Source organism: Schistosoma mansoni (genome assembly GCF_000237925.1).
Source record: "Schistosoma mansoni, WGS project CABG00000000 data, chromosome 7 unplaced supercontig 0100, strain Puerto Rico, whole genome shotgun sequence".
Taxonomy (NCBI): Eukaryota; Metazoa; Platyhelminthes; class Trematoda; order Strigeidida; family Schistosomatidae; genus Schistosoma; species Schistosoma mansoni.
The window spans coordinates 510,476-521,394 of NW_017386020.1; the positions used below are offsets into that span (position 1 = coordinate 510,476).

Genomic DNA, 10,919 nt, shown 5'->3' on the forward strand with positions numbered 1-10,919 from the left:
ATATATATATATATATATATATATATATATTTCTATTTTCTGTATTCCATGACCTGAAGTAATGTTTTCAAACTAAAATAGCTGATGAAATGATCCCTAATGAAACTAATACAAGTTACAGAAAAGGATGGGAAGCATATATAAATAAATGATGATTTTCTTCTGTTTTGTTCTTATTTATCTCAAATAATTATTGTGTTATAAACATACATAATCATACAAACAAAACTAATTTTCTTTCTCAACTCAACTGTTCTTCTTTAAGTTTATATTCCATGACCAACAAGGTCAGTCAACATGTATGAATGAATCAAAGTTGATGAAGTCAAATTTCTGCCTTATTTGTAAAAAGATAAGAAAATGAATGATGAAATTTTATTCAGAATTAATGAAATGTAGAACATGCCCCCCCCCGCCCCTCATTTTATCAGATGGTATACCCTCTCTACTACTGATAATAGTAATTATAATAATTATTATAGTAATAAGTATAATGAAAATGTTGCATAGAACGAATATTCGGACATGTGTCTCCAAGTTCATATTTGATAATAATTATAGTATCATGATTATATTGTTGAATACATATAGATATATATATATATATATCAGGGGAGAAATTCATCTCACCTTCTTCAACCTTTTTTTTCTTTTTATCCAATTACTTTCATTTCATTTTATAGATGAATTAATTCCCATAAAGTTCTCAGTTAAAAAGTATAAACACTTTGTAGAATATTTTCTTCGTTACTGAATAACGATCGTTATAATGTTTATTCTTTCGATAGTTATGGATAATAGTGGAAATTTATAATACAGAATGTATATTTTAATTGTGAAATTTAAAATTATCCTCCATTAGATTAACTATTCAAATAGATTATTAGGGTAAGATGTAAGGGATTTGAGTGTATAATGCAATTTGAAATAGTTTGGATCATCCCACTGTTGATATTCTTGACTGAGATTTGAGATTAGTCAGTTGGATTTAGAATGAAACGCACTTCCTGGATTCCGCTGCTAACGAAAATCTATATATTCTATATGCACTTGTTTGCAGTTACTAGTATGTCTGATTTCAGTGCTTTAGCTGGTATGTCGTCAGGTCCTTCTAGTTCCCCATTATTGATTTATTTGATGGCCATATTGATTTCTTTCATCTTTGGTGGAAAAATCCGTATGACCGTCATACAAATCAAGAGTGGGAAGGCAGTGTGATCAGACAACATATCAGTTGAATCACTGAGGTCAGATATAAAAGAAAATGCAAGGATGCTCCACATTCTCTTAAGAATAGATCGGAGGGCATAACAAGCTTTGAAAGACTGGAAAGAAGCATATCTCATCAACATACCAAAGTCAGGTCTCAATCAGTATGAGAACTACAGAGTCATCACCCTACTATCGGTACCAGGAAAACATTGCAACAGAATGTTGTTAAACTGGATGAAAGATTCAGTAGACGCTTGATTTCAAAACCAACAGACTGGATTCCATAAGGATCGATCGTGCACAGACCGAATCGCGACATTATGGATCATCGTTTAACAATCAGTTGAGTGGAATTCGTCACTATACATCAACTTCCTTGACTATGAGAAGACGTTTAGCAGAGAGGATACGAGAACATTATGGAACATTCTTTGATATTATGGTATACCTGAGAAGATCGTCAATATCCTACGAAATTCATATGACGTGCTAAACTGAGATGTCGTTCATGGAAGACAGTTAAGAGACGCATTCAGAGTGAGCCCCCTACCTCTTTCTTCTGGTGGTTGACTGGATTATGAAGACCTCCACATCTGAGGGAAAGCACGGAATATAATGGACAACTTGGAATCAACTAAATGATTTGTACTTCGCCGATGACCTAAGCTAGCCCTTCTGTACCATGCCTAAGAACAGATGCAGGTCAAGACAACCAGTGTAGCAGAAGCCTCAACTTACCACAAGGGAAAAACCAGGAACCCAAACTACAACACGGAGAACAGCAACCAAACCAGATTTGGTGGAATAACACTGGAACAGGTGGAATCGTTCACATACCTGCACAGCATCATCGATGAACGCGGGGGTTCTGATGCTGACGTAAAGACAAGGACTGGCAAAACAAAGACAGCATTTCTACAATTGAAGAATGTGCGGAACTCAAAACAACTATCTGTCAACCAACTTCTAAGTCACAATCTTCAGTATGAAAGTCAAGACAGTTAGTTCTATTGTACGGAGCTGAAACTTGGAGAACTACTACAACCATTATCAAAAAGGTAGAGGTATTTCTAAACAATTGTCTACACAAGATATTCAATGTCCGCTGACCGGATACCAACTGCAACAGCCTACTATGGGAGAGAGGCTCTCGGCGGCCTGTTTGAACATCTGGGCTAACTGTTCCTGCTATCTAGATATTTCAACAAGTTATCTAATTTTGTGTGCATAACCTATTCAGGTGCGTTTCTGAAAGGTGTACAATCTTTCGTTGTGCAAGTTACAAAAGGCCCAATCACAGATATCGTGCTTGTTGACAATATACAGGGAAAAGAGAATGTACATTATTTAGATGTCGATTTATTGGACTGCTAACTTCTAACTGGTGACCACTCAATATTTATCATCAGGATTGACCAAGAAGTAAGAAATGGAAACTTGTTGAAATAATTTGTGCTGAAAATTATATTTTGTACTAAAAATATAATATTGAATAAAGCTAATAATAAATAAACAAATAAATAAACCACCTTCCAGCTGAGGAGGAAATTAAAATAGACGACGGAGGTGGATAGCGCATAAATTGAAGAAATCATCAAACTGCATCACGAGGCAAATGCTAACTTGGAATGCTGAAGGGAAGCGGAAAAGGGGAAGGCAGAAGAACACATTTGAAGCAGACATGAAAAGGATGAATAGTAACTGAAAACAACTGAAATGGATTGTTCAGGACAGAGTTGAGTGGAAAGTGCTGGTGAGCGGCCTATGCTTCTCCACGACGGGTAACAAATGTAAGCTGTGTCAAAATGGCTATATCAAGGGAATCGGTACAGTTGCCCTTATGACAACCAAGAATGGTCGAATTTCAGTCGAAAGTATCAACATAGGGATAGTCCAAAGCATTTCAAATCAAATAAGATTTTATGCCCACTGCATAAGTGAGCCGCTATCTGGACACAGTAACTAAATGGATGACTTTATGATATTTAAAGTAAAGAGGCTTAAAGTGAACATCAACTCTGGGATTCAAGCAAATCCAGCTGATGAGTCCCAATTTGAATGAAAAGCACTTCCTAGATTCAACTACTAGCCAAATCTAATCTATTCTATATCAAATTGGAATGTATATGTTCAGCATTAAGCATATGATGGTTTTCATTTTATTCTGATCGTAAGATCTCATTTGATCCGATGATTACCATTAATGAAGCATAAATGTATTACTCAGTATTTCTGTACCACAGATATCTTAGTTGTGTTTAGAGTGAAAGTAGATGTTTTTTATGACAGGTTGTGGTCCGACATCTGATGTTTTCAATAAAATGATTCTCTAGGTCTAACATGATATAAATGATACAAGAAAACAATCTACTTGGCTGCTTTTTCTAGTGTTATGTTTCATGGTTTTAAACTAGGTTGGCTTTACGCAGAATATCGATCGGTGGAGTATAAAGTAACAACGTTAATGAATTCATTATCAATTCGTTTCAGCTCAAATCACAACAAAGAGCTATGGGACATTCTATGTGGGCGCCTAATAGCTTATTCTTTTGACAAAAAATTCCATTAATTGTTGTCATTATCTACATATTTATTTTGGCTTCCTTTGTGTTTCTGATAATGTTGTTATTGTCTAGAAAGACAATTATCGTTTTACAACTCAACTACCTATCCGGCTATGAAAAGTTTACTTTATCAAAAATCACACTTAATACAAAACTATGATGTGAATAATTCCTTTGAACTATACAATTTATAACTGAGTAAATTACATGAAAGGGAAATAAGAGGTTTACTAGACACTGATCACAAAATTTATCCATGGGTAGCTCATTTAAAGTTATCCATTGAATTTCATTCAACCTGGCTTATGCTTCCGGATTTCATATTTTTATATATGATGTAATTTATTGGAATTCACAAACGCAAATTTCCAATCTTCATGTTCAAAAATGTTCATAAGGCCAATTTTTGTCTATTGCTTAATGTTAAGCTTGATTTATACCTAGTGATTGTTATCTAAGTTGGTCACTATTGATTTGTAAATTGAGGTATTTAAGAAGTGGAAAACAAGTTGTTTTTGATAAGCATTATTCCAAGAAGTCCATTTTGGTATAGTTGTTATAGTCAGCAAGATATTCTTTCAATCCTGATGGGAGTGATTTTCCTCTTGGGATTCGTATTAATATCACCCAGTATCACGATCAGTCACGGTCCTAATATCTCAGTAATAACACCTCAGTCCCTTCAAGTCGTTATACATGACTTGCTGTGAAGTGCCAGCTAGAACAAAATCTAACGTAACGGCCTATTGGAGATTTCCTCCAAATACCCAACATAACAAAATAGGGACTATACTTATCGATTTTGATGATTTTAAATTAGTTTCATGGACAGAGTTCGACAGAAAAATGTTTACCGACAATGTTGAGATTGTTTTTCTTCATATGTGATATAACCATTTAATAAAGCATAAGTAAATAGTTTGTATCACGCAAATTGATCCGCTTGATTGAATAAGTTTATTTCCAAAATACATCAACGATTGTTTATGAGAAGTGATGAGAATATTTTTGGTTTCTGATATCGTTGTTTTGAAATGAATTAATTACATTTCTAAATCATGAAACATTTGAACACGTTGTATAAACCCTAAATATATACTTTTCCCCCCTGGTTGACTAATTTTTCGTGCTGTTTGACGCTTAAAAGTAGAATGTAGGTTACTTTTGAATAGGTTACCTATGAAACACATTATCTAAAGTCCTTTGCTCAACGCCACAGTCAGAGATATTACTAGTAAGTTGTGCTTCGTGACAAACCGAATTCTAATTTACCACTAGATCAGTATATCCTGACCCAGTAGTTTAAAATTTTAATGATCGTCGCAAGGTCTCTTACAGAGACTAAAACGATACCCAATTGTTCCATGGGTTTCAACAATTCCTTGAGCCAATTCTTTTTTTACTTCGTCGAGACTACCACTTACACGATTGTAAACTAAATATTTATAACACATACATAGTAGTAAGTCATATGCTTTAGTCGGTCTGAATGACCAATATGAATCATCATGACTCATTCGTTCATTTATTGTGATATATATATAATTTATCAGTTAATAATTAGACATTTTAAATACAGTCTTCCGGTCATTTTACTCTATCATTAAACAAACTACAATCAGCATACATTCTGTTGAAATTGACCGGTTAAATAGTTTAAAACTTTGCTATATTTTAAACATTCAGAAATATTGTGATATGAATGTTGGTAAACATGAACCTACCATTTACAGGTAGTATTTGTCATGGTGTAATGAAGATATCATGGTTACTGCAAGACTTAAAGATCTTTAGTTTCGATTCTTTGTAGAGTCGTAAATTTTTCAGTAATGAAGAAATATATGGATCTCTATCTATCTATTCAAATAAGTGACTTACAACAATAAGTTAATGTATAGTTGATCAGCCTTTCAAATTAATTACAAAAAAACAATTAGTACTCAAGCCATATTTACTCTTATGACCCCGTATTAATTTTCAATCCAGAATAGTCTGGAAAATAAGTTAATAAAATAAATTAGTCGTTTGTGCCTAGATTTTGTTAGGAATAACAAGCTTTATTTAAGTACAGTACTATGATAAGCTTGAAGTTGAAAACCTTTCACTTTAATAGTTTCATACACTTGTTTATAAGCTATCTTCAATTAAGTATTGAGAATTCATCATATTATTTCTAATTTAGACTATTGTGCCTTAAATATGGGCAGGTTTTCATACTACTTATTTAACTTTTCAGTAACACGAATATACAACCTACTAGCTTGTGATTAACTGATGAAAGCAGTACTAATAACGATCAACAATGATATTGGATAACTTATCATCACGTTTTATACACGCTAATGTTATTATATAATATTCAGTTTACCATAAATTCCAGTTCAGAGAACATTGGATTTTCACTTAGAGGACCAATAGTCATATGTCACACAGTTTTCCTTCTATCCACAAATTTCATGATCACTCTAGCTAAGCTAAAGAGATTCAACCTTTCAAGTAGATGATGTTAAGCATCTTTATGAATATAGAGTTAAATTTCATGGTATAACCATTTGAAAGACAAAAATTTTTTAAGGAAAATTTAGAAAATGAGCCTAATAAACTACACTCATTTTATCTAACCCATTCTAGTTTATTATTCTTATTTTTATCTTAGTAATATCCATATCTAAGGTCAAATAACAAAAACACATAGTTGACGTGACTTATTTAATAAATAAATGAAATGAATCAAATGGTTTGTATTATCGTTCATAGACATCATATTTGACCTAATCAAAAAAAAATATCTAATTACAATATTATGTTACATTGAACGGGGAAAAATTACAATGAAAGATAACTCTAACTATTCATTCAATATTGAATAAAGAATGAAGCAATTATTCAATGGTTCTATTTAAATGTTTTAAAAATGACAACTGTTATTAAATATGATAATGATGAATGAAGGTCATAGGTAAAAGTTGAATTAGTGATATGACTGGATCTAAAATGTTACAAATATTAAAATTATTTTTGACAATTGAACTTAACTAGAACAAAAAAAAAATTTTAATTTTTTTACAATAAAATGATAGAAATTCCAGAATTCGTTGAAAAGCGAAAATGATTCTGTAGATAGATAGATAAATAGATAGATAGATAGATAAATAGATAGATAGATAAATAGATAGATAGATAGATAGATAGATAGATAGATAGATAGGTAAATGAATAGATATTTCAATCCATTTAACACTTAACATAATAAGTTTTTTTAATAGTTGAGATCATGAGTTAATTGTAACTAGATCATCATGGGAAACGTGGAAGCACTGGATGGTTGTTTTGGTCCTATTGTGGGATATTTAGAAATTTCTCGTTTGATTCCTGTTTGATATTGTTGGTGTACATTATTTGAAAGTCATAAAACATTTAAAAAGAAAACAACTATCCAGAACTCATTGATTTTTAATAATTCTCTTCAGTTCACAATGTAAATATCATCTGTAAAGAGTGCACAGTTTTTCACTTCATTCAATGAATGTATGTGATGGGCACCATTTATATTTATTTAAACATATAAATATTGGTACAAAGGGGCACCAAATATATATGCGCTACACAAATCTCATTTGATTTGTGTGTGAGGGCTGTGATACTGCCCAGCTGTCCAGACCGAAACAGGTGGTTTTCTTAAGGGGCCACACCCGGAGCCTTTGATTTAAAGATCTGATCCACAAGGCAGTGGAGTATCGTAAAGAGATGCAGTCTCATGGTAGCCGGTGACCAACAATAGATTCATACGCCATTTGTCCCCATAGGATACTGGAGCAATTGGTTTGGAACCAGGATTTTCCAACTCCCCTAGATGAACTTTCCGTGTCCACCAACCCGGTCAAAACATCGGACATTCGCTCTTCGTCCTCCCAATTTCTTAAATAACACCCCCGTTGAGAGAAGGCAGTGAGTAGGACTTCCCTGGCATGTGAGAGCATTTCATGAGGGAGAGTGGAATCTTCCCACTCTCTGCCGTAACAGGACATTTGGGGGCTGAATGTATGTAACAATGTTAAACATTCATACTATACTATGTTAATTTTTCTATATGATTTATAAAATGATTGTAATTGAAAACAATAATCACTTTTGATAATTAAGTTAAATAATGAATAACAATTAAGATTTAGTATAATGATTATTAGATTCAATTAAATTCATTGTTTACACAGTTGAAAAAAAAGTGACTTATAAAAACATGTTTAACTAATACAATAAATGATATTTTCCCATGGAAATTATCGTCGAATATGTTATCTGATTGGATCAGGCAAACAAAAACAAAAAAATAACGTTAATGAAATCTTTTAATTGGGATGCTAAATTGAATGTAATGTTATGCTTCTTTTAAAAAAACAACTCTTGTCACTATTGTGGGATACGATTTTGTTAGTTACCACATACTGCTACTATTGTAGTGAACAAGAACATGGATGGAGAGAGTCGAATATATGTGACACGAAATTTACAGACTATATCACTAACATCTGACAATCATACGGTAAACAGTTAATTTGCAAACTATCAAACAATTGGATGTACCTGCATCTCAGAGTTGATGTTCACTCTGGGACACGAACCCAGTACCTTTCGCTTCAAACGCCATCGCTTTATCCACTCAGCCACTGAGTCCTGATAGCCACTTGGTTGTGCGATGGGGTGAAGTTTAAATTCATTTAGTATTGTTTGTTTGAATCTTCCCATCGATGTGTTAGGACTGCGCTGCTAGCCACTATCCATCTCTGCTTACCATGCTTGTGAATTAAGGCTATATCGAGGCAATACACACAGTATGCACATATGCCAATTAGAGACTGACCAGTTGCAGTCCTAACACATCGATGGAAAGATTCAAACAAACAATACTAAATGAATTATCAAACAATTGTCTCAATCTTGACTGTTCCTTATGCAAGTATCAGCCCAACGTCTCCGATTTTACTGTTCATGCATTTTTATACCAATTGCCTTCCATTCCCGTTCTCTCGTTATCGATCCTCTACTGAAATACATTCTATGCCTGACCATCGTTATATACTACTTATGTGGATAATAAGTAACCCACACCACACAGTTACTGCTTAAAGCAAACAATAAATAGGATTTGAAATGACTAACTTAATTATTAGGCCGACTACTTTGTGTTAAACGATCCGATTTGTGAAATGATTTAAGATTGATAAGTCCTTAATTTCTATTACTTCGAACTATGTATACGAGTTTACATTTACATGCCAAAGTATATACATTTGAAGAAAATAAAGAAGGACAAATGTTTGAATTTTGAAGAACAACTTTAAAAAAAAATACTTGAAAGTCGAAGACATCACAGTTCTTAGCAGCCCAGTAGCTAGATATTTGATCAGTAGTGGTTATGTTGTCAGTATTTTCAAATTATTTAAAGCAGTATACTGTATATCCACGTTGAAATCTACACTGACGGACCATTGAATAGTAACCATTATCATATTTATCTAGTTCTTAATGCTGATTAAATCCTCAGAGACCAAGATACAATATCCCTCATTGACCTAAATGACTTCACATCTCGTGCACTATATTTTGATGCTACATGATGGGATACATTTGGAAGGAAACCCTGCTTCACCGATGCTTCATGTTATTTGGGACCTATCAGCATAACATTATCAATAGATAAAATTCAGTCAACACTAAGCAGACTATGGGCATTGGTTACTACTCAATATGTAAACATCAAGTGAGGTAACTTATATGAATAGTGACAAAATACTCTACTACTATTATTATCATCATTTTAGGTTTTCTTTTAAAAATACTCGTCTAGTAATCAGATCAACTTGTTGTTCGATACAATAATTGACCATTGATTTTTTATTCCCCCCAAAAAATGATACCTACACAAATAACATTCATAATAACAATGATGATAAATTGGACAGACTATGAAGTGTTATCTTTATATGATTAATTTCCATTAGAACATCAATTGTCTGGTTTATATTAAAGATAAATAATATTGAACAGTCGGAAATTGGCTAATTTTTTTCATTGATAAATTACAATACACTGAGATTGCTCTTTTGTCAGAAACCTAATTTCAAACTACACCACACAATAATAATGATAATCTTGTCTATCATATAGTTTCTTTAGTTTATATCTTTGAAAAGGATACTATTAAGATGACCCATACTCTAATCAATCATATAAGAGAATAAATTACAATTAAAACTGGTGGATTTGTTTCGATGCATTCAAAACTCATCAATAATACGTAATTAGATTGAAACAAATATTAATTATTAGGAATATTACAATTCTAAAATGTCTAGATTTGAATACGATCTACTGTACGGAGCTGGAACGTGAAGAACTACTACATCTATCGTCAAGGAGGTACAAGTATTTATAAACAGTTGTTTACGCAAAATACTCAACATTCACTGACCGGATACTATCAGCAACAGCCTTCTGTGGGAGAGGAAAAATCAGCTTCCAGCTGAAAAGGAAATTAGGAAAAGACGTTGGAAGTAGATAGGACATACATTGAAGAAATCGCCAAACTGCATCACGAGGCAAGCCCTAACTTGGAATGGTGAAGGGAAGCAGAAAAGAGGAAGGCCAAAGAACACATTACGTCTGGAAATAGAGGCAGATATGAAAAGGATGAATGTTAACTGAAAAGAACTGGAAAGGATTGCTCGGGACAGGGTTAGATAGAGAATGCTGGTGTGCTCTTTTGCTCCTCCATGAGGGGTAACAGGCTTAAGTAAGTAGTTTTGAATAATCTTTCTTATTGGTACTACATATCCTAAAATGGGAAGTCCAATTAGCACGTCCGATTGTTATTCTGGGAAATCAGAGGGGGTTTTGTGGAGAATTTAGTGTTTTCACAGTTGAAATCATGAGTCAATTGAAGCTAGACCACCATCGAAAACCTGGAAGCACTGGAAGGCCGTTTCGTCCTATTATGGGTCTCCTCAGCAGTGCGCATCCACGATACTGCACTCGCGAGATTCGAACCCAGGACCTACCAGTCTCGAGCCGAAGCCCTTAACCTCTAGACCACTGGGCTGGCCGGCATCCAAAGGTGTTAATGTCAATTGACTCATGATTTCA

The 10,919-nt window shown here is 33.5% G+C and overlaps 2 non-coding genes across 2 annotated transcripts; both read right to left on the reverse strand.

The window, feature by feature from the left end:
• Positions 1-8,380: 8,380 nt before the first annotated feature.
• Smp_tRNA_00346_Gln_TTG.1.1 lies at positions 8,381-8,447 on the reverse strand. Its single transcript has one exon. It is a non-coding gene (tRNA).
• Positions 8,448-10,803: 2,356 nt separating this feature from the next.
• Smp_tRNA_00296_Pseudo_CGA.1.1 lies at positions 10,804-10,875 on the reverse strand. Its single transcript has one exon. It is a non-coding gene (tRNA).
• Positions 10,876-10,919: the final 44 nt, after the last annotated feature.